Raw genomic sequence first — 23,975 nt, forward strand, 5'->3', positions numbered from 1 at the left:
CAGCACTTTTTTTTTTTTAATTGCAGCTGTCTTGCTCTGCAATGTTCCACTGCATGTTTCATTTGTATCATTGGTCCATAAAACAGCATCGAAACGGAGAGATGCTCTAAAAAGGGACAGTCTTCTCTTTAAGAGTGTTTTGAGAAAAAGGGGGGGACTTTGTACAGTAAAGGGATTACCATGCCTTTTAGCTAAGCTATTTTAAAAAAATGCCAACAGGGAAAATACTAAAATCTTTTTAGTATTAGGCACTCAATGCTAAATGAGACTAGTCTTTGAAGGTGCATGGAGGTAAAAATAGGAAAATAGAATTTTTAAAGCTTAAAATTTTTCAAAATCACCCGTTTCGGAAGTACTCTTGTTCTTAACAACCATGAAACTTAATTTGGGGGAAATAGGAAAGACTTGGGACTTAGATTTAGACATATTGGTTGTCTCATTCACAAATCTTATTGAGGAATCCTAAGAAGATGAAAGCAAATCATAGTAACATAATGATCAAAAGTTAGCCTCACGGGATACATGGGTGGCTCAGTGGATTAAAGCCTCTGCCTTCAGCCAGGTCATGATCTCAGAGTCCTGGGATGGAGCCCCGCATCAGACTCTGCTCAGAGGGGAGCCTGCTTCCCTTCCTCTCTCTCTGCCTGCCTCTCTGCCTACTTGTGATCTCTGTCTGTCAAATACATAAAACTTAAAAAAAAAAAAAAAAAGTCAGCCTCACTTAATCCAGACCCACTCCCCAACACCAGAGTCTATTATTTTTATGTACTATTATATACTTGTATGTAAATATGAGAGAATATGTCTAGAATTATTTTGATTTTTATTTACATAAAAGTTAGACTGCATGGTGAGTGCTGTGAAGTGTGTAAACCTGGTGATTCACAGACCTGTACCCCTGGGGCTAATAATACATTATATGTTAATTTAAAAAAAAAAGTTAGACTGCAGACATCACTTAAGCAAGTAGCATTTTTACAGTCAACAACACTTTTATTAAAAAATGTGTTTTGGGATGTACCACTGTTTCCAATGTCTCACAATTACTACAATAAATTAATCTATTATTTAAAGCCTGTGGGACGCCTGGGTGGCTCAGTTGGTTAAGCAGCTGCCTTCGGCTCAGGTCATGATCCCAGCGTCCTGGGATCGAGTCCCACATCGGGCTCCTTGCCCCGCAGGGAGCCTGCTTCTCCCTCTGACTCTGCCTTCCACTCTGTCTGCCTGTGCTCGCTCTCACTCGCTCTCTCTCTGACAAATAAATAAATAAAATCTTTAAAAAAAAAAAAATTTTTTTATTATTTAAAGCCTGTATATTAAAAAAAAAAAATCAGCATCGGATTTGTTCTAAATCCTACTTTGCTTTTGACCTTATCAGAAATGGAAAAAGGAAGAAACTCACTAACCCCATTGCTTGGCTCTATTCCCCCCAGCATTTCAGTGCTCAATGTAGAGATTAACCATCAAAAGTGAAGCGTGGATTTGAAGAAATTTTCCAGATAATTCAATACCCCAAAAGCTACTCAGAACTGAATAACCAGATATTTAAGAAGTAGACTTTGTTCTTTCTTAAATTTTTACCTAGTTCTCCTAGTCTACTTCATTGGTAGAATGAATTTTTTTAAAATTTTTAAAATTTTTTTATTTTTAATTTTTTTATAAACTTATAATGTATTATTAGCCCCAGGGGTACAGGTCTGTGAATCACCAGGTTTACACACTTCACAGCACTCACCATAGCACATACCCTCCCCAATGTCCATAACCCCACCACCCTCTCCCTACCCCCTTACCCCCAGCCCACCTCAGTTTGTTTTGTGACATTAAGAGTCTCTTATGGTTTGTCTCCCTCCTGAGCCCATCTTGTTCCATTTATTCTTTTCCTACCCCTCAAACCCCACACGTTGCATCTCCACTTCCTCCTATCAGGGAGATCATATGATAGTTGTCTTTCTCTGATTGACTTATTTTGCTCAGCATAATACCCTCTAGTTCCATCCACGTCATCGCAAATGGCAAGATTTCATTTCTTTTGATGGCTGCATAGTATTCCATTGTGTATATATACCACATCTTCTTTATCCATTCATCTGTTGATGGACATCTGGGTTCTTTCCATAGTTTGGCTATTGTGGACATTGCTGCTATAAACATTCTGGTGCACATGTCCCTTCGGATCACTACGTTTGTATCTTTAGGGTAAATACCCAGCAGTGCAATTGCTGGGTTGTAAGGTAGCTCTATTTTCAACTTTTTGAGGAACCTCCATGCTGTTTTTCAGAGTGGTTGCACCAGCTTGGTAGAATGAATTTGTCCGTCTATCCGTTCCGTTTTTCACTAACTGTTAGAACTAAAGGCACAGCATTCTGTTAAACAGGCTTTATTTATTTATATTATTTTTTATTTTTTAAATTTCATACTGTTAAATTAGATTCAGGTGTACAATATACTTATTGAGCAGTATACAGTTGGTGTCCAATATAGTTATTCAATGCTCACATCAAAGTAAGTGTGCTCTTAATTCCTTTCACCTATTTCACTTATTCCCCGCCCACCTTCCCTCTGGTAACCCCCTGTTTCTTCTCTATAGGTAAGAGTTTGGTTTTTTTGTTTTGTTTTGTTTTTAATTTTAAAGAGAAAGAGAGGGAGAGAGCACACACAAGCAGGGGGAGGGACAGAGGGAGACTCCCCCGAGAGCGCGGAACCCAATGCAGGCTCTATCCCAGGACCCCGACATCATGACCCCAGCTGAAGTCACGGTTGGGATGCTTAACCAACTGAGCCACCCAGGCACCCCAGTCTGGGTTTTTAAAACAAGTTTGTTTTACTTGTGATCATGAAGAAGGGGCATGCCATTTGTGAAGGACATGTTTATCTTTTCCATGTTAACTTGACACAATACAGGATGTACTTCCCAAATTCTAGCGACCTTTACCAACCAGTATGAATGAATAACTCAAAAACAGGGTGGGAGAAAGTATAGATCCTACTGAGGATTTAACTGTCTGTCCTACAGTCCCAGTACATCTGCAAGCCATGTCCTATACTTCAAGAGAAATATATGTACCCTAAAATCAGAATCCCTACTTACATTATTAGATCCATCCAGGTTAAATTCCTTGTTCTAGAATCACAGGACAAGTCAGTGTGAATAGAGGATGTGGAATCAGATCTAGGTTGGATCAACAACGCCCTGCTACTCAATATGAAAGATTCAAGCCCTTATAAGCCCTGCGGTATTCTACCACAAAGATTTCATTCTCAACAACTAGTTTGTGTAAAGTCAATATTAGCTGTATTTATAGATTATTTCGAGTGGGTTTTTTTTTTTTTTGAGAGAGAGAGAGAGAAAGAATGGATGCTCACAGGAATGGGAGGGAGAGGCAGAGAGAAAGGGAATCTTCTTTTTTTAATTTTTTTAAAATTTTTTTGTGGGGAGAGAGAATCTTAAGCAGGCTCCAGACTCAGAACAGAGCCCAAGTGAGGCTTGATCTCAGAACCCTGAGATCCTATCCTGAGCCAAAATCAAGAATCAGATGCTTACCCAACTGACACACTCAGTCACCCCTGGTGTAGAGTTTTAAGATCATTTTTAATGTTAGAAAACAAATTCCCAGACCATCTAAATATTAGTTTGTGCTTACTTAGGGTTGTTTGCTGCTAAATTCATTGAGAATCTCTCTAATCTCTTTCTTAAGAGTGGCGTCTTGACTTTCCCAGATAAGGGTAAACCTTTTACCTAGGAGTAAACCAGAACCAATCTGTTTTGATATTTATTTAGGAGGTTGTAAGTAAAGTGTGGAGTAAAGGGCTCTGTTTTAGTTTTACTAGACTTCATTTTGTTGGAATTTCTTTTCTTTCAAGCTGTGGCATTTTGCAATGGTCAGGTAACTTTTTACACCAAAGAAGAATGAGATTCTGAGTCACAAATGAGCTCAAATCCCAAGTTCCTCTTTTTCAAACACTATTTGCTATCTATGTCATATTATCTATGACTATGAATGATTGGATCCTCAAAGAACTTTCAGGTACATTCCACATTACGTATTTCTGGCAGCAATGAGGCTTCATCATGTGCCCTCTCACAGAATCTCAAAATCTCAGGAAAATTTTGCTGAGCTGAGTCATGGTCTCAGGACAGACTGAACGGTATCAAGCATGAGAAACATATGCTGTTAAGCATACACTTATACCTACAGGTTTGTCCAGTAAAATATAGACTCTGCTAAGATGGTCTGGCGTGTTCTTACCACCAGCAAATTTTTGCTGTGTTTTTCATTTAGGGCTATAAGGCTGATTAACCCAGTGGGTCAAAGCCCACTGCAAATCTTGTAATCATATCATAACTAATTCTTAGGTGACATTTAGTCTGCACTGGTTTGGTTGTTTAAATATTAAAATAGTTCTGCACTAAACGACATATCTGAAAAAGGGTTAGTATCCAAAATATATAAAGAGCTTATAAAACTCAACACTCAAAAAACAACTAACCCAATTAAAAAATGGTCAGAAGACATGAATAGACATTTTTCCAAAGAAGACATCCAGATGGCCAACAGACACATAAAACGATACTCATCATCACTCATCATTAAGGAAATACAAATTGAATGTGTGATGAGATACGAGCCCCCACCTGTGGGAATGGCTAAAATCAACCACACAAGAAACACAGGTGTTGGCGAGGATGTGGAGAAAGGGGAATCCTTCTGCATTGTTGGTGGGAATGCAAACTGGAGTAGCCACTGTGGAAAACAGTGTGGAGGTTCCTCAAAAAGTTGAAATAGGACTACCCTACGATCCAGTAATTGCACTACTAGGTATTTACCTTAAGAATACAAAATATACCAATTTGAAGGGATACATGCACCCTGAAGTTTATAGCAGCAGCATCTACAATGGCCAAATTATGGAAAGAGCCCACATGTCCATCGAATGATGAATGGATAAAGAAGATGCGGTATAGGTAAATAATGAAATATTACTCAGCCATAACAAAAGAATGAAATCTTGCCATTTGCAACATGGATGGAGCTAGAAAGTACTATGCTGAGTGAAATAAAGTCAGAGAAAGACAAATATCATATGATTTCACACATATGTAGAATTAAAGAAACAAAACCAATGATCATAGGGGCAAACAGAGAGAGAGGCAAGCCAAGAAATAGGGTCTTAACTGTAGAGAACAAACCCATGGTTACCAGGGGAAGAGGTGAATGGGGAGATGGGTGAAACAGCTGATGGGGATTAAGGAGGGCACCTGTGATAAGCACCGGCTGTTGTACATAAGCCTTTGCTCACTAAACTGTACACCTGCAACTAATACAATGTAGGTTAACTAACTGGAATTTAAATAAAAACTTAAAAAAAAAATAGTTCTGCAGCAATTGCTAAATAGCTGCTCTCCCTCAACAAAATCACTTCCAAGATCTAACAACGAAGGCATTTATTCAGGCCAGAAAGGAAAGTCTCTAACCCTGGTCCATTCTGACTGGCTTCCGATGTTACTGGTCATTGTAAAGTGTAATGTCCCTCCTGCCTAAAACAAATGTGAAAATAAAAGTGAATGACATAACCAGTGTGTGCATGTGTGTGTGTGTAAAGAGAGAGACACAGAGACATGTAGGTTGGATTAACAAAGCTCTGCTACTCAAATATGAAAGTTTCTTTTCTGTTTTCCCAAGGTTTTCATTCTCAGCAACTGGTTTATGGAAAAACAATGTTAATTTATTCACAGGTTATTTGGAATGAGAATTTTAAGATTTTTAAAGTTTAACTTTTTAATATTTTTAATATTAATATTAATATTTTAAAGTGTACATTCATGGTATATGATAAAATATATAATGTATGATATATTTATATTTATGTTATATATTAAAATATATAAAATACATGATATAGTTATGTTTTATATATATCTTTTACTCTTCCATTTTGGCTGTTCTTCTTATTCCCTACATTTGAAAACTCTCATTTATTTATTATTATTATTATCTTTAAAGATTTTATTTATTTATTTGACAGAGAGAGAGAGACAGAGAGCACAAGCAGGGAGTGTAACAGAGGGAGAGGGAGAAGCAGGCTCTCTGCTGAGCAGGGAGCCTGATATGGGGCTCGATCCCAGGACCCTGGGATCATGACCTGAGCTGAAGGCAGCCGCTTAACCAACTGAGCCATCCAGGCACCCTATTTTTATGTTTAAAATATAATATTTAATATTTTAGCTATACAAAAGCTAAAAAGGATAACAATACAAACATCCACACCTCGCCTGAGAAATAAAACGTTACCATACTGTTTAAGTGTCTCATGTTCACCTATTCCACATATTAATTCTCCTTCTGCTACCTCAGACATAATTATACCTCTGAATTTACTCTTTTTTATTCTTGGGCATTTAAAAATATTTTGCTTCATTTGTGCGGATTCCTAAATAGCATTTACCAATACTTGCACGTGTTTTTAATATCTCTGGAAGAGGTTTCATACTGTGTATCTCCTTTTGTAATTTGCTTTTAATTTTTAATTTTTTTAAAGGTTTGTTTTTAATTTATTAATTTGAGAGAGTGAGCAAGCGAGAGAAGGAGGTAGTAGGGGGAGAGGCAGAAGCAGACTTCCCACTCCGAAAGGAGCCCGAGTAAGGGATCATGACCTGAGCCAAAGGCAGGTGTTTAACCGACTGAGGTATTAATTACAGGTGGCCCTGTAATTTCCTTTTTAAAAACTCTATTTGTGAGATTTATTCTTTAACTTATTTTCATTGTATTTGCTGTTTCAGTGTTTAATTTTCCTCTGCTTGCTTACCCATTCTCTTATTGACAGGCATATTATTTTTTATTTTTTCTATTATAAACAATGCTTCCATAAAAATTCTTGTATTCGTCTCCTTGTGCACCTCAGTTTATTTATGTTAGTTACCTACTTAATACAAATCTGAGCTGGGATAAGGAGTGTGGGTCAGAATATAAATCAGTATACCAACTCTTTTCATCAACAAAACCTTACCTCAAAAAAAGTGTCAGCTCACCTGAAGAGTGCTTAATGACACTTTTGATTTAAATACTTGGACAAGCTCTTCATTTTATTGTGGTCCAGTAACAATGAGTTTGAGAATGTGGACCACTTTCAGTGAAATTGTTGGGTCATAGGCACATCTTCAACTTCACTGCAAACTGTTTTCCCAAATCATTATACCAATTTACACAGCATAAAAATTCCCATTGCTTTATGTCACCGCCAACATGTGGTATTATCAGAACTTTTCATTTTTGCCAATCTGGTGGGAGATGGTTGCTCATTGTGGTTATATTTTGTCTCTCTCAGATTGCTAGTGATTAGAACATCTTACCATTTAAATTTCTTAAAAATTATTTTTTATTGGGATATAACTGATATAAACATTGTATTAGTTTTTGGGGTACAGCTTAAAGATTTGATATTATGTGTATATTTTTGTCTTTCTCTGTCTGATTTGCTTCACTTACCATAAGGTCCTCAAGTTTTATCCATGTTGTGGCAAATGGTTGCCATTTTTAAAGATTGGTTTTTAGGTTTTTTTTTTTGTTTGTTTTGTTTTTTAAAGATTTTATTTATTTATTTGACAGACAGAGATCACAAGCAGGCAGAGAGGCAGGCAGAGAGAGAGAGAGAGAGAGAGGGAAGCAGGCTTCCTGTGGAGCAGGGAGCCCGATGCGGGGCTCGATCCCAGGACCCTGAGATCATGACCCGAGCCGAAGGCAGCAGCCCAAACCACTGAGCCACCCAGGCGCCCCTGGTTTTTAGGTTTTTCTTTTTTAAAGATTTAATTTTTAAGAAATCTCTATCCTGACATGGGGCTTGAACTTACAACCCTGAGATCAAGAATCACTTGCTCCACTGACTGAATCAGCCAGGTGTTACAGTTTGTTTTTTTAAAATCACTGAACTTTTCTGAACTGTTGCTACTGATCTTCAATTATTTTGTGCATTTGCTAAGTTTTTTTATTCGATGTTCCAAAGGTGGACCACGTTGCCTTACTGCTTTTTATTTATTATTATTATTGTTATTATTATTTTTTTTGGTGGTAGTATTTTTATATATTTTTTTAAATTTTTGTTTTATTTCAAACCCAGTATAGTTAACATGGTGTCATATTAGTTTCAGGTGTACAATATAGTGATTCAAAAATTCCATACATTACTCAGTGCTCATCATGATAAATGTACTCTTAATTCCCTTCACCTATTTCACCCATTCCCCTTACCCACCTCCCCTCTGGTAACCATCTATTTGCTCTCTATAGCTGAGGGTTTGTTTTTTTTTTTTGGTTTGTCTCTCTTTTTTTCCTCTTTGTTTGTTTGTTTTGTTTTTTAAATTCCACAATGAGTGAAATCATATGGTATTTGTCTTTCTCTGCCTTTTTTCACTTAGCTCTAAACTCTCTAGATCCATCCATGTTGTTGCAAATGACAAGATTTCATTCTTTTTTTATGGCTGAGTAATACTGCACTGTATGTAAATCACATCTTCTTGTCCATATATCAGTGGATAAGAAGATGTGGATACGAATTGGATAGGCAGATCCCACTGGGGCTGCTTCCATATTTTGGCTCCTGTATGTAATTCTGCAATAAACGTAGGGGTGTACATGTCTTTTCAAATTAGTTTTTTTGTATTCTTTGAGTAAATACCCAGAAGTAGAATTACTAGATCACATGATCATTCTATTTTTCATTCGTTACTCTCTTCCACAGTGGCTATACCAGTTTCCTTAGGGCTTTTTAAATCTCCTCCTCCTTCTCTCCCTTTCCCCATTTCGGATCCTTCCAGTCTTGCCTGCGGAATGTTGTTGTTGATGCTCCTGTGATTGCCCCTCCTCCAGCTGGCCACTCCCAATGTCCCTTCATCTTGGGTCCCCAGGCAAATACTCTTCTTTCTCTGGGTTCCACTCACCCTGGCAGGCCACCCTTCTAGGAAGATTCCTTCAATTTTAACTTCTTCTTCTTCTTCTTTTTTTTTTTTTTTTTAAGGAAAATACCTAATCTTTATTTAAAAAAATTTTTTTTAAAGATTTTATTTATTTGACACCAAGAAAGAGATCACAACTAGACAGAGAAGGGGAAACAGGCTCCCCGCTGAGCAGAGAGCCTGATGTGGGGCTCGATCCCAGGACCCTGAGACCATGACCTGAGCCAAAGGCAGAGGCCCAACCCTCTGAGCCACCCAGGCGCCTCTTAAATTCCTAATTTTAAGTGGTTAGTATTTTCACCTGGTTCAAAATTCTTAAAGTATTAAAGAGTACAACTGATAAATCTCTCTCTTACTCACCGTCATCAGTTTCCTTCTACACAGCCAATATTAGCAATGTCCTCTCCATTTATGTAGAGATAACTTATACATGTACAGGCAAATAGTGTAGATCTCTCCGCCTTTTCTTAACTCAAACAGTAGGGCACTATTTACATGGGTTCTGACTTCAGGTTCAGTTATCTGCCTCCTCTTTTGGAGCAGGAATAATTAATTCAGTGGGTACCATTCTCTACTTGGCTGCTGAGGTTCTTATAGCTTTTTCAAGCTGAATCCAGCCTCTGGTTTCTCTGGCTTCCAGATTCTGGTGCACACATCAAGCTTTGCATGTCTCCTCAAAGCCCTTCTCATTAGTTTGAGGTAAAGAACCTCTGCACCCCCTCTGCCTATTCTCCCCCAAAATCCTCCCCTCAAATTGAGTGAGTCTACAATCTCTCAAGCCTTTCATATCACTGACCAGGCTGAAGGGTCTTGAGAGAGGGGCCAAGAATTGCATAACTGGTGACATAGTACTTCTTTGCAAACTTGCCACTTGGATGTCTGTTTCATAATTTACTTGCTGCTATTCAGTTTGTCTTAGGATCTCACTCAAAAACTGCCGTGTAGGGGGTGCCTGAGTTGTTCAGTGGTTAGCATCTGTGTTCAGCTCAGGTCATGATCCCGGAGTCCCGGTTTTCAAGCCCCACTTCGGGCTCCTTGCTCTGTTAGCCTCCTTCTCCCTTTCCCTCTGCCTGCCGTACCCCTGCTGTGCTCTCTCTCTCTCTGTCAAATAAATAAATAAAATCTTTAAAAAAAATAGCAATTTAGTATTCATTACAGTAAAATATGGTTAAATGCTTCAAGAGCTAATGTGTAGGGTATAAACAATTAAGTAATGGCACCTCACAAAGGAGAAAGATGGCTGTGTTTGAGGTGTTTGGGAGGCAAAGGAGAGGCAGGGATCAGCACAAGAGACAAGAGGTGGAAATTGTGCATAGGCTGATAGGAAGATAACATTGCTCTCCGCAAAGTGACAGGAACTTTTGGTGTTTTCTCTCTTTCCCAGGAAGCAGCATGGGGGTGGAGAAGTATAAATAGGCTTCAGAGTAAGGAAAACCTCAAATCTCATAGTTGCCCTTTACCGATGGTATAATTTCGGGCAAGTTGCTTAGCTTTTCTCAATCCACTTCCTCCTCTGAAAAAAGTTTTATAATACTTAATAGGGTGGTTGTATAAATTCAGCGAAATAACCTATGAAAATCATCTATCCCACCGCTTTACACGGAATGGATGGGAAAACAACAAAATAACTCTTTCCTTATGTTGTTTTCTTGCTAGCACCCGCACCTTTGGGATACCCACATTTCCTGTTCTTTCCTCCAGCACAGCTACCTAGAGTCACAGTACACATTTTACATATGTGCAGGATTTTTCACATCCACTTACGTCCTACTCAGGCAGAGCTAAAGGCCCTACAAAGAGGGAGCAGTTACTGCCTCCTGCTTCTACTGATGAGATCCACTCACCAGGCAGTTATCGAGCACCTAGGTGTCCTAGTTACTGACTTAGGCCCTACTGGAGTACAGAGAGACGAAAGGGTCTTCATGATACTTTAAGATGAGAAACTGCCTCTGGATAAACAGCTATCGGAGTTGTTCAAGCGGTGGAGGAAAGTGATGGGCAGAGAGCCGGTGAGAAGTGAGCACCTAGCGGAGGGTGGCAATATTTGCAGAAGGCAGGTCATTTAAGCTAGGTCCCGACACATGACAGAATTCACCATACGGAGACTGGGGGAAGAGGATAAAGATACGTTGATCACAGAGCGTCTCTCAAGGCACCGTTCTGTCGATGCCTATACCTAACGGGAGGAAACTCCGTTTTACTTGCTCCTGAATCTTTAGCCATTAGATACTGCATGCTGAACGGAACTGTAACTCTCGCGAATGAAACCGCCACAGTTGACAGCCGTGGGTAACTGCAGCAGCCGCAGAGCGGCGATGACTCTGAAACTGACTGGGGTGAAGATTTCCTTGGACGACAACTGGTGAAACATCGTAAACTCTGAGAAGCAGCAATTTCGACTTCTGAGTTCATCCTGGTCAACCCCAACCTTGTTTTTTTTTTTTTTTTTTTTTGGCCGGGTACGAATTGCAAAGCCAGAAGGCCCAGTTAGCGTCGGAAGAAGGAGGGCAGGCAGCGGGGAGGGGGTGGGGGGGAGGTCTCCGCTGCGGATCTACTCTGGCTCCTCCCGAGTCCTGCAAGGCACACATGCGCCACACTAAACATGGCGCTTCCGAGTGACCTTTCTTCGTTTTAGCTCTCTCTCAGCCTTTTAGCCACACTCAACATGGCCCTAACCGAAGGTTGTACTCCTGTGGAATCGTCTGGGGACAGTTCTCGCGAGGTTTGCCGGCGCCCCGACTGCTCCCGCCCTGCCTCGCGCGGCCGCCACTGCCACTGCCGCCGGCGCCGCTCCTCCTCCGTGTCAGTTGTTGGGCTGTAATGGCGACTGGGCCGCCGCTGCCGAAGTGACTCCCGGGCGGGGGAGCGGGGGCCGGACCTGCGCCAGAGGGAACTGCAGAGAGCCGCAGCTCAGGGGGAGGCTTGCTGTGGGGGAGGGGAGGCAGCCTTTCCGCCTCTCCTTCCTTCTCTGCAGCCCGGCGGATCCCGGGAACCGGTGCGAGGCGGGCACCCGGTGCGTCCCCGGAGCGGGGAGGCCAGGCCCGGCAGCCCTGGGGCCGGTCGGGGCGGCATCACTGCACCCTCCGCCAGGCCCCGCGGGATGCACCGTGGGAGCCGAGGGCGGAGGCGACTCTCTCAGGTGAGCCGCGGGAGGACGTGGCTGGGACCGCGGACGCTCGCTTAGCCTCTGCTGTCTCTGTCCGCGGTCCCGGGTCCCCGGTGGCGGCGAGAGAGGCGGGGTGGGGCGCCGGGAGCCCTGGCCCAGCCTGTCGTCCCCCTCGGGGAACCTCCCTAGGTCCTGAGCCTTTGCGGGGAGGGCCGTCCTGAGACCTGGATTTCAGGTCCCACCGGTGTCTGCCGAAGATGGATTTCCTTCCTTAACCAGCCCGGGCTCTCCCCGCTCCCCGCCCCTCCTCTGCGAAAGATTAAGGTACCTCTCGCCTTTGGTCTCCGGAGAAGTGCTCCTTCTTCACTTGCGGATCAGGCATATTTTAGGAAATTCCGGGCAAGTGGCTCCAGTGGGAAGGATGACTGGTTTCTGTTCCTTTTTGGTGAGGATAAACATTCTCAAGTATAGGGCAAACTTTGGTGTGCTCCAGTCAAGCAGCTGCTCAATGTAGTCCACCGATTTATTCACAAATGATTTAGTGGGGGATTTAAAAAAGCTTTACGCTTTGAAAGTTGTCAGTGTTTTCCTCGCCTTCTTTTTAAAATGTATTTACCAACATGGTAAATAATATTTAGCTAATGCCACAAATACGGTTTGGAATTTCGCTGGATTTGTAGTTTTCAGGAAGTTGCATATAGGCATACGGTTTTAAATGTGGTTTTAGTGTAGTAGCAAATTTTCCATAAAGGCAAAGATCCTTCATAAAGGACAGGGTGTCAGGAGTAGTAGTCAGTATCCATGCACTCCACCTGATTGTTTTGATTGTTTTGTTTTGTTTTGATGGTGATCCTTGTTTTGAATTTGGAAAAGTCGTTAATGGTTAATGGTTATGTTGCCATGTTAACGATGCCTCCTCCTGTCTTGTATTTGACGGTTTTAAAGGAAAGGCTATCTTAGGCCAACCTAGCAACAGCTTGAAACGATTTGTAAAAGCAATGGTAAGATCCTGAAAGCTGCTCTCCACTTTAAACATTTCTTAGTTTAAAATACTGTTTTTAAACAAAGCTGTGCTATTAATAACGAGATTGTGACGTTGGGGGATTGGTTGTTAGACCAATGGTAGAAGTTGCTTCAAATCCATGGATGTGTAATATGAATTAGTTTTGGTGTGCAAATTTGGCGAACAGTGTAATAAAGTAGATGTGAAGCACTAAAGCCTCATTGCATTGAATTTAAGATGCCTTGATCAGAAGATAAACATCAAGCTAAAGTACCTTGTGTGTGTGGATAAATACATGTATCTCATTTTTTCATAGTAGCAGGACTTTGTAATGTCTGTGTGTGTTTTGTAATGTGTGTTTGTAATGATGGTGAGGTCTAATAACTAAACAATTTCATACGTATGGGAGATAATTTCCCTAATTCTCTGAGACAGATTATTATGTAAGAGTGTTACTACTTAAACAGTCAACCTGTGGGGTAATCAGTTTATGAATTATGAAGTTGTGAATTTTTTTAAATGCTTTTGATTGCCAGTCTTTTGCCCATTTTATAACACTTCTTTTATATCATGGACAGAAGAAAGGAGGTGGAATCCCTGCCTAACCAATTTTATTTGTTAAATTGCTGTATTATAGTGGCAGCAAAAACGAAGCAGCAGGTTAAATTAACTGACATTTTTTGGTGTATCACCACATACGGTATTTTATTTAGTCTTTACAGCAGTGCGGGGTAGGTTTGGCAAATATTTTCTTTTGCAGTTGTGGAAATTGACATGCAAGGAAGTTCATTTACATGAATGATGCTCTTATTTCTGCAGATCTAGAATTGTTTATTTTTATTTAGGTATAATTGACACATTAGCTTTAGGTATACAGTGTAATGGTTCTGTGTATATGTATTGTGAAATGATCAACACAATTCTAGTTAACATTGTAGAATTAGTTTTATTTATTTATTTATTTATTTATTTATCTAAAGATTTTATTTATTTATTTGACAGACAGATCAGAAGTAGGCAGAGAGGCAGGCAGAGAGAGAGGTGGAAGCAGGCTCCCCGCTGAGCAGAGAGCCCGATGTGGGGCTCGATCCCAGGACCCCAGGATCATGACCTGAGCCGAAAGCTGAGGCTTTAACCCACTGAGCCACCTAGGCTCCCCAAATTAGTTTTATTTTTAAATTGAATAGTAATATAGATACTTCTGGACCATGGATTTTTAAAATCTAAAAAAAAAATTCTATTTTTGCTCCTTTTGACGTGCCACTAACTCCTTTATGCTGATGATTGTTGTTCTTTAAAAACAATACTTTCAATACTTTTTGTTAATTATGAGCAAGTCATGAATTATTATAGTAGATGGCTTTACGGCTATATGTACTTTTTGCTTGAACGGTGTTCTTAAGAAATTGTGGTTGATCTGTCGTCTCTCATTTTGTTTGGATACTCTTAGTTCTGTCATTTTTGGTAATTAAAATCAAAATCATTTATACCCTTGGTTATGAAAAACCAGTATTTGGTCCACATGGTAGCATAACTGAAGAGTAGTAGCATCTTGGTGATTTTATTGTAGAACTGATGATTTAAAAAGTTAACTTGCAATCTACACTTGTGATTGCTCTTTTTTGCAGCAGGGGACAAGTTGTGAAATAATTTTCTTTATTGACATTTTCTTTCCATCTCAGACAGTTTCTAGTGTCACAGATAGTCCAAAACACAATCAAAAGATTGAATAGCATTTTTTTCTCTGCCCTAATAGATTTTTGTTTATTATTATCACAGGTATAACTTTACATTTACTAGTGATTATTTTGGTTGGTTATTTGCCATCCTCATTTAGTCTGTAAGTTCCACGATGGCAGAGATTTTCTGTTAACCATTGTGTGGCCAGTGGCTAGCATATAGCAAACTAATCAGTAAGTATTAGTTGAATAAATTGACTAAAGAGTGGTCTTGGCATAGTGTTTAGAAAACAAAACGAAACACTGGGTCATGTTCCTAGGCACCACATCAACTCTTATTAAGCATATACTCCAGAGGTATGTTCCAGTTGGCTAGGTAGCAGGGAATGAAAGCCTGTGATTAAAAAGCCACAGGTGGACCCTGAAAACTTTATTGGATATTTTAATGATTTGTCTAGGTGTTCTGGCAATAGTTACTATAATTTAAAGAAAATAGAAGGTTTAAGACCCTGACCTAATTAGTACTATAATTATAGGCTATTAATAACTTGAAGTCACTTCTTAATTACAGCATTGGGAGTTTTAAGTCTTAAAGGCCATCTAGTCCAATTCCCATGTTTTACACATAAGTGAACAGTATCATATAGGGGAAATATCTCACCCAAAGTGGTTTCATAACTGGATGAAGAATTCACTGTAGAAGACTGCTAAGTCTTCACTTGTTTAATGTCAGATTGTTATAATGAAATCAGACCATGATTGTGACCAACTGAGCAATCCATGCATTCTACATCAGAGTGAAAACTCAAAGTAGACCTCTCCATGAATCAAAAATATTAATTTATATTAATATTGAGAGACCTCAACCCTCTCCTCTGTTACTGGGACTATAAATTGGTACAACTAGGACAATATTCTGGAAGGAAATTTGGTGTTACTTATCAGAATTAAAAGGGCACACATTTCATCATTTCGTTTTTGGGAATTTATCTTACAGAAATTTTAGCACAAAGAACAAGAGCAAATCTATAAGAATGTTCATTTTAATGCTATTATAAGTGAATGCCAGTAGAATTTGTAAATAAAAAGTTTTCTAAATGTCCCATCTGGTAGGGGAATGGCTGAAATTATAGTATATTTATGCTGTGAAGTACTGTGCACTTATTAACAGGTTGAGGGGTAGCTCTTTTCATGAGAAGCAGCTGACCGTCTAATTGAGTGCAGGGACTGTGCAACTAAGTTTCTGGGTTCAGATCCCAGTTGTATCACTTATTAGATACAGCCATTAGCAAATTACTTAAACTCATCTATAAAGTGGATATAATTACAGTTCTCACCTGACAGGGCTGTTGTGAGAATTAAATGAGTTGCTATTTCAGGTGTAAGTAAGCATGGTAAGCACCAATACATATTTAAGTGTTTGCAATTACTATTAGGTACTGACATAGAAGAATATTCATGATAAAATATTGAGTGAGAAAAATAATTGCATAACACTGTGGAATATGATTTTGAAATAAACACATGGGCAAAGAAATTTAGTTTGATTTTATTACAACTTTTTGTGTGCATAGGAAAGAGTCTGTAAGGATAGATGTTTAACAATTAGCTGTGTTATCCCTGTAGGAGTGGATGATTTTCCTTTTTTTACTTTAGACACTTTTGTATTGTTTATTAAAAGTCCCACTTTTATAATTTTTGAAACATCTTTTTCTAAAAAAGAAAACATTGAAACAGTTTCTTCGATTATATAGTCATATAAATACATTTTCGAATTTACTTGTTTTTCAGAGATCTGTAGATTTCATCAACATGATATCACAGTGAGATTCTCTTTCAAAATCTTTTGGTGACGGAAGGTTAAACTTAAAAGTGTTTATTTCCTACTAGCTTTATGATCTTAAGTGTCATTTCTTCATTTACAAAGTAAGTACATAGGCTAGATCAGTGTTCCTTAAACCCAGCATTCCCAAGCTGTGCCATGAGGTGCCTTGGAGCACTGTAGTGAACTCACACAGGTACTGTGGAATATTTAAAAATATTCGAGGGAAACACAGTAATATTTGACAGCTGTGGGATATCTGTGTGATATTTGACATCTGTGGGACACACTGCTCAAACTATTAGTTTGAGGCATTGACTGTGAGATTGTGCTACATTTCTTCGAATGACAGGATGTCTTAAAAAAGCTGCGCTTGGGGGGCTGCTGTGATAAAAAGCAAGTACTGTGCAAAAGTCACTGTGAATGGTAAATGAAAGTGGCAGTGTCCAAAGTGATTTCAAGGTTTGAGAAGCTGTGTAATGTATAGCTGGTGCACACATCCCATTAATAAGTCACTGTGGTGACTTATTAAAACATCCCTTTCAATTTATATGTATTTTTCAAACGGTTGCTAAGTTGTTAGAACACAAAGCCTTATTTGATTGTTATGTATCTAATAAATGGAACTGCTATCTATTTTTTTGGTGCTTGGGGGCACCATGAGAAACTTATTGAGACACTGGGAGCTCTGTGAACTGAAAAGGCATGGGAACCTCTCCAACTCTTTTGACTAGGACCCTCACAGTAAGAAATACATTTTTTAATAGGGTTATAATAGATATATATGTATATATCTTTTTATAAATGAATTTTACACTTTATGGCAAAAAAGTAATCCTGACTTGTGAACTGTGAGACACTTTTATAGACATATATTCCTTGAAATTAATTTGGCAGTGTGAGCATTCAGGATAACTAGATGGTGGGTAAGCAAAGTATAGGCTGGTATTTCTAGGACTCCCCCTGCATCCTCAACATTGTTCCTGGTCTTGTTCATTGTTGTTACTTTTTCTTAAGTAAAAGACTAGGGTCACCTATAGTCAGGTATAGCTCGTCAGGTATAGCTCGAGCTATACCTGACTATAGGTGACACTATAGAAGAATGAGCTATACCTGACTACATAGCCAAAATGTATATATATTGGCTGTCAGTGGGGAATATTATGTTCTTTGTGATCCTCACCTGCCACTTATGTTCCAGAGGCCAAACTGGGACCAAACGTTACACAGTTTTCTTCTGGATTTCTTTGATTACAGTAGTTCAGCCTTGCATTTGTAAAAGTAGTTGTTGGGGGTTTTTGTATTTTATTATTTTTTTTTTAAGATTTTATTTATTTGACAGAAAGTGAGAGGGAACACAAGCAGGGGGAGTGGGAGAGGGAGAAGGAGGCTTCCTGCTGAGCAAGGAGGTCGATGGGGGGCTCGATCCCAGGACCCCGGGATCATGACCTAAGCCAAAGGCAGCCACTTAATGACTGAGCCACCCAGGTGCCCCTGGTTTTTGTATTTAAAATGTAAAGAGAGGTGAGGCTGAATTCTCAGGCCATTTGTGTTTGTGTATTATACTATATTATGCGAGTGTTGGTTATTCTGAGAATTTACTTGGAACAGGTAATAGGTCTGACCTAGAGCTGGAATGTTTTCTCCTTTTTTTCTAGCGTGGTCCCTACATTTGTCCATTTTATATTTAGACGAGATAGTATGACTATTGCAGGGTTGTCTTTTCTCATTCTTTTAGGCACCTGTGGTTGTTACATAGGATCTGATAGAGATGAGAGAACTGAATGTAGCAAAGGCATGGTAAACATTCTCTGGGAGAGCCAAAACAAAGTAATTTCTTTCATCTCTGTCTCCAGGACCAGACACATAGTAGGAGCCCAATAAATAGAGTCAAATCTATATAACTGAAGAGAGCCTGGTCAATAAATGGAAAGGGAGAATTTGCTGCTAGAAGATATTTGAAAATTTGCTATTTCATAAAATGTCATCTTGATCTTATTTGTGTGTATACCATAAGTATAGATCAGCATTTCTCAAACTTTCTGGTGTCCAGACCATTTCATACTCTTGACTTATTAAAAGCTTCAAAGGGTTTTGTTTACGTGGGTTATATCTATTGGTATTTACTATGTTAGAAGTTTTAAACATACTAGTTTTTTAAAAATTTTAATTCCAGGGGTGCCTGGGTGGCTCAGTGGGTTAAGCCGCTGCCTTCGGCTCAGGTCATGATCTCAGGGTCCTGGGATCGAGTCCCGCATCAGGCTCTCTGCTCGGCAGAGAGCCTGGTTCTTCCCTCTCTCTCTGCCTGCCTCTTTGCCTCCTTGTGATCTCTCTCTCTCTCTCTGTCAAAAAAATAAAAATCTTAAAAAAAAAATTTTAATTCCAGTATAGTTAACATACAGTGTTATATCAGTATCAAGTGTACGATACGCGAGTCAGCAGTTCTGCCCGGGAGTCGCGGTCGTCATGATCGGTGTACTCTTCATCCCCTTCAGCTGTTTCACCCACCCATTTGTTCACCATTGTTAAGAGTCAGTTTTTTTGTTTCTCTTTTTTACCCTGTTCGTTTGTTTCTTAAATTCCGCATATGAGTGATAGCGTATGGTTTTGCCTTTCTCTGACTTATTTCACTTAGCATTATATGCTTTAGATTGCATCCATGTTGTTGCAAAGAGCGAGATTTTTTTTTCATGGCTGACTAATAATCCATCTCACACACACACTTGGTCTGCTTCCATATTTTGGTCATTGTAAATAATGCTGCTATAAACATAGGGGTGCATGTATCTTTTCATATTACTGTTTTTTATATTCTTTGGTAAATACCCAGTAGTGGAATTACTGGATGGATCATACGGTAGCTGTATTTTTAATTTTTGGAGGACTCTTTATACTGTTTTCCATAGTGGCTGCACCAGTTTGCATTCCTGCCAACAGTACAGTGAGGGTTCTTTTTTCTCTATATCTGTTTCTCGTATGGTTGATTTTTCACCATTCTGAGAGGTGTGAGGTGATCTCTCATTGTGTTTTGATTTGCATTCTCCTGATGGTGAGAGATATTGAGCATCTTTTCATGTGTGTCTTTGGCCATCTATGTGTTGTCTTTGTAGAAATGTCTGGTTTGTGTGTTCTGCCCATTTTTTATTTTAGTTTTATTATAAATTTCTTTTAGAGAGGGACAAAGCTGGGGGGCAAAAGGAGAGGGAGAGCGAGAATCTTAAGCAGCCTCCACATGCAGCATGAGCCCAGTGTGGGGCTCGATCTCACAACCCTGGGATCATGAGCTGAGCTGAAAATAACAGTTGGGCACTCAATGGACTGAGTCACCTAGGAGTCCCCTCTTCTGCCCCATTTTTTAAAGTTTATTTATTATTATTATTTTTTAAAAGATTTCATTTATTTATTTGAGAGAGAGGGAGAAAGACAGAGAAAGCAATATAGAGCATGAGTGGGGAGGAGTGGAAGAAGCAGGCTCCCTGCTCAGCTGGGACCCTGGGATCATGAGCTGAGCTGCAGGCAGATGCTTAACTGACCAAGCCACCCAGGTACCCCTCCTTTTCTGCCCATTTAAAAAGAAATTAACATATAATATATTATTTGTCCTGCCCATTTTTTAATCAGTTATTTGTTTTTGTGTATGTGTTGAGTTTTATAAGTTCTTTCTGTAGTTTGGATACTAACTTTTCTTTTGGATATGTCACTTGCATATATTTTCTCTCATTCAGGGATCTTTCAGTTTTGATGGTTGTTTCCTTAGCTGCACGGAGCTTTTTATTTTGGTGTAGTCCCAATAGTTTGTGTTTGCTTTTGTTTCTCTTGCCTCAGAAGACCTACCTAGTAAAATGTTGCTACTGCTTGTGCTCTCTTCTAGAATTTTCATGATTTCACATGTCATGCTTAGGTCCTTAATCCATTTTGAGTTTTTATTTTTGTGTGTGGTGTAAGAGAATGGCTCAGCTTTATTCTTTTGCATGTAGCTGTCTAGTTTCTCCAACACCATTTTTTGTCAAATCCTTTTTCTGCGTCTCTTGAAATAATCATATGGCTTTTATCCTTTCTCTTGTTGATGTGCAATATCTCATTGGTTTTATTTGTGAATATTGAACCACCCTTGCATCCCAGGAATAAATCCTGCTTGGTTGTGGTGAAATTTTTTTTTTTTTTAATGTATTGTTGGATTCAGTTTGCCAATATTTTGTTGAGGATTTTGCATCTGTGTTCAGAGATATTTTCCTGTAGTTCTCTTTTTTTTTGTAGTGTCTTTATCTGGGTTTGGTATCAGGGTGGCTTTCCTTTCTCTTCGATTTTTTTGGAATAGTTTGAGAAGAATAGGTGTTAGCTGTTCTGTAAATGTTTGCTAGAATTCACCTGTGAAGCCATGTATTCCTGGACTTTTGTTTGTTGGCAGTTTAGTTTTTGTTTTGTGTTTTTTTTTTTCTGATTTAATTTTATTGTTGGTAATTGATATATTCAAATTTTTTGTTTCTTCCTGAGTCAGTTTTAGGAAGTTAATAAGATTCTAGGAATTCATTTCTTCCAGGTTGTCTGATCTGTTGGCATATAATTTTTTATAATATTCTCTTATAATCCTTTATAATTCTAGGGTTGGTTGACATTACTGTTTCATTTGTTTCATTTGATTTCATTTCTTACTTAAGTCCTCTCTTCTTTTTTCTTAATGAGTCTGGCTAACTGTTTATTAGTTTTGTTGATCTTTTCAAAAAACCAGAGCTCCTGGCTTTATTGATCTTGCTTTTTTTTTTTTTTTCTTTTTTTTTAGTTTCTATTTCATTTATTTCTGCTCTATCCTTCCTTCATTCTGTTGATTTTGGGTTTTGTTTCTTGTTCTTTTTGTGTCAGTTTAGGTTGTTTATTTGAAAATTTTCTGCTGCTTGCAGTAGGTTGGTGTTGCTGTAAATTTCCTTCTTAGAGTATCTTTTGCTGCATCCCAGAGATTTTGGATGGTTGTGTTTTCATTTTCATTTGTTTCTATGTATTTTTTTGATTTCCTCTTTGATTTCTTGGTTGACCCATTAATTTTTTTAGTAGCATGTTATTTAACCTCCATATATTTGTATTTTTTTTCCATATTTCTTCTTGTGTTTGATTTCTAGTTTCCTAGCGTTGTGGTTGGAAAAGATGCATGATATGGAAGTTTTAAATATACTTATTAATTTATTTAAAATAAATCCATATTAAAATAAACAGGTAACATTTTTAAAATGAAAAATAACTATTTTTCCAAAACAAAAACATTTAGTGAAAGGAGTGACATCTAAATCTTTTTAATGTCTAGCTTAATAGAAGACCTCTGGGTTGGTTCTCCTATCTCCTTCTGCATTCCATCTGTTCTGATAACTTATATCATGCAGCCTTCAGGAGCCTGCACTACACATACTCAGAATGAAAGTGAAAAAGAGGAGTAATGTCTTAATATTATTATGGAAATAGTTTTGGTTTCATAGACTTCCCTTGAAAGGTGGACCCTTAGAGATCCTTGGACCATGGTTGGAAGTGGTGGTATAGATTATAGAATATAAATTATAGAATAAGGTATAGATTATAGAATAAGCTCATGTAGTTATAATCACCTCTTATGGATATTTCTGGCTCTACATCTGGACTGAGAGAATACCTCAAGCTTGTTTTTTAGGAATAATCATAAGTTGGCTTTTGGAGATGGTGAGTAAGATGTGCTTTTGAGGTTTCTGAATAAGGTTTGATATGTGGGTTAGCATATCAGAGATAAGATCCGGGCTAGAGTTTGGCAGTCATTGGCATATACATGGTATTCGAAGCCTTGGGCATAGTGACATCACCTAGAGTATAGTGTTAGAAAAGGGCCCATGGTCAATCCTGTTTGAATCTCTAGATTTGAGAGAAAAGGACTAGCTAGCAGAGGTGACTAAGAGAGAGAACTAGAGAGAAGATGGAAAAGCAGAGTATAGCGTATTGAAGCCAAGACAAATGAGTGCTTCAGGAGTCGTTAACTGTGATGAATGCTGCCAAGAGGCCAAGCAAGATGAGTTTTCATTTGAAAATGCTTAGGCGTGCCTGGGTGCCTCAGTCGGTTAAACATCCGACCTTCGATCTCCGCTCAAGTCTTGATCTCATGGTCATGAGTTCAAGCCCTGCATTGAAAGAAAAGAAAAGAAAAGAAAATGCCCATTAGATTTAGAGATGAAGAGATCTTTGGTGACTTTACTGAGAACTGCTATGGAGAAATGGGAGTGCCAGCCACATTGGAATTGCTTGAAAAGTGAGTGAAAAATATTTCTAAATGGAGACTGAGTGTATTCGGTCACCTTTTTTGAGAAGTTTATAAAGGAAAAAGAGAGGGTGCTGGGTTGTGGGACTTTAGTGTAGTTTTAAGAAAGAAGATTGAGTATACATGATGATAGGAAGAATCTTGGTGAGAGGAAGAGGCTAGACATACATATACCCAAGGGAAAATGTAACTGATTGTTGAAATTTCTTGAAAGAACTTGGAGATGGGGAGATCTTAAAACAGATAAAGTATTAGCATGGCTTCTTTGCTTTAAAAGTTACTTTTTGTATTCTTTTCCAGTTCTTCCCCCTTTATAAACTCTTAGCCTGCATGATAAGTGGGGAAGTTAAATGGTAAATGTAATTCTTTTAAATTTCTTGACTGCTAGTTTTCCCTGAGACTTTGTGCTTCCCTTATGAGGTATTTGGGTGATACTTCAAAGTTTGGGCTCCTTGTTTGTTAGCAAATAAATAGCTTTTTTTTTTTTTAAGTTGCATACTTGTTTGGTATAAGGTGTTCTGCTTTTTATGTTTCATCCTAACCAGATTTTTTTATATCATTTTTATAGCTTTAGTGAAATTGTATTTGTTTTCTGTTGACAAGTTAGAGTCATCCTTAGCTAACTTTAGGATTTTTTTTTATTGTTTTGAGTGTTTCATACTTTATATAATGTAAATAGAACCATGTCAAATATAGTTTCTTTTTTTAGTCCTTGTGATTTGACTTTAGTCGGAACAAAGCAGCATTGTTCATTTATCCTTCTGGCTTTTTTGCATGAAACAACTTGTTTCTCTACAAGATGCCAGTTAAACTCACTCACTGTAAAATGGACACTAGAATGAAACTCTTGAGTCACTTAAACGAGTAATAAAAGTATTCTTAATTTTGGGCTGCCTGGGTGGTTCAGCCAGTTAAGTGTCCGATTCTTGATTTCAACTCAGGTCATGGTTTTGGTTTTGTGAGATAGAGCTCTGTGTTGAGATCTGCACTGGGCATGAGCCTGCTTGGGATTCTCTTTCTCCCTCTCCAGCTCCTCCACCCTCTCTCTAATTTAAAAAACAAAATGTATCCTTAAGTTCTCTGAAATTTAAGAAGCTTGCAGTACAGTAAGGAGACAAAATGCAATGGAGTGATATAGATTCTCTTA

General features: G+C 38.7%; 1 protein-coding gene across 4 annotated transcripts in view; it reads left to right on the forward strand.

Annotated features, from left to right (window-relative positions):
- The first annotated feature begins 11,686 nt into the window (after positions 1-11,686).
- CEP350 (centrosomal protein 350) overlaps positions 11,687-23,975 on the forward strand; it is a 155,040-nt gene continuing 142,751 nt past the window's right edge. For 3 of the 4 annotated variants that reach the window (XM_032318667.1, XM_032318670.1, XM_032318669.1), the window contains exon 1: positions 11,687-12,089. The gene's annotated coding sequence lies outside the window, so the exon portion shown is untranslated. The other variant, XM_032318668.1, reaches the window with a different exon arrangement.

This window comes from Mustela erminea, chromosome 17 (genome assembly GCF_009829155.1).
Source record: "Mustela erminea isolate mMusErm1 chromosome 17, mMusErm1.Pri, whole genome shotgun sequence".
In the NCBI taxonomy this organism is placed as follows: Eukaryota; Metazoa; Chordata; class Mammalia; order Carnivora; family Mustelidae; genus Mustela; species Mustela erminea.